Source organism: Triticum dicoccoides, chromosome 5B (assembly GCF_002162155.2).
Source record: "Triticum dicoccoides isolate Atlit2015 ecotype Zavitan chromosome 5B, WEW_v2.0, whole genome shotgun sequence".
NCBI classification, from domain to species: Eukaryota; Viridiplantae; Streptophyta; class Magnoliopsida; order Poales; family Poaceae; genus Triticum; species Triticum dicoccoides.
The window spans coordinates 354,613,940-354,615,353 of NC_041389.1; positions in this window are offsets into that span (position 1 = coordinate 354,613,940).

Genomic DNA, 1,414 nt, shown 5'->3' on the forward strand with positions numbered 1-1,414 from the left:
ATGGCAATTTGGGGAGGCTTGATGAGCAAAGATAGGTAATGCAGCATAGCGATAGAACGAAGCAACTAGCATAGCAATGATAGTAATGAGATTCAGGGTAGCGGTCATCTTGCCTGAAATCCCGCAAGGAAGAAGAACGAGTCCATGAAGAAGACGAACGGATGAAACCGAACCAAGCATAGACGAACGAATCCTCACGATCGCAACATTACCGGAACTAAGAAGCAACACCGAAAAGAAACAGACAACATGGTAAACACACAAGCATAATCATGGCATGATGCACAATCAAGTATGATGCATGTCCGGTTTAAAGAGGCATGGCATGGCAAACTGCTACACACAATACTACAAATTAAATGGAGCTCAATATGCAACGAGTTGCATATTGACGAAACACCACATTGACATATTTAGTTTAATCTCGTTTAGGTACACATCAATATTAAATGTTGATTAACATGGCAAGAGGTGAAGTATAACCAAACTACCTATCTAGGCAATTTTAAATGAGGCCGGAAGTAACAAACAACAATTCTGAAAAATCCCCATATGCAAATTATGGATTTGGTACTGTTCTGCCCTAAACACAATTTTAATGTTGTTAAACAGGAAAATAAAGTGGACCATGTTAAACTAGGCATTTTTCCACCCCATTTACATATAAAGTTTATTTAAAACCGAGCTATGGTTATTTAGTTATGAAATAAAGCTTTTTAGCATGGCATATTAGCAAATTTAAATAAACAGCAAGTTAAACATGTTTAACATAGATGAAAGTGGCATATTATTAATCTACACAATTTTCTAAGCATTTTACATATATAAATTATTTTAATCCGATGCACAGTTTGAGAGATATTAAATGCATGAACAACAGGGGGGTTTCTGTAAAACAGGCAGTCTCTGGATAATTAGCAAATTCGCAGGACTGAAAAAAACGCATGCGGGCCGAATCTGGTGGGCGCAAGCTAACATGTGGTGCGCTGGGGCGAGGGATAGGTTGGAGGCTCACCATGGGCTTCAGCCCAGTCGAAGGAGAGGCCAAGGCAGGCCAGGGAGGAGGGCTGGGCCGCGGTGCTGCTGGGCCGGAAGCGGGGCCCATGCACACACGCGGTTGATGCGAGCGGGCGAGGCGTCGTGCTGCCCGTTCCTGAGCAGGGACGAGGCAGGGTGGCGGCGGCAGATGGCGCCGGCGGCGAGCAGGCAAGGACGGGGCGGCGCGGGGCGGTTCCGATGGGAACGGGGAGATCCGGGCCTGGGGACCCCGGATCCGGCGAGACTTGAGGACGAGGAGGCCGGCGACGAGGTACCTGCAAGGGGAGAGAGAGAGATCTGAGAGAGAGAGAGAGAAACCAGAGGGAGAGACGGGACAGAGAGGGAGGCGGCGACCTGGCAGGACGGCACGGGCGCT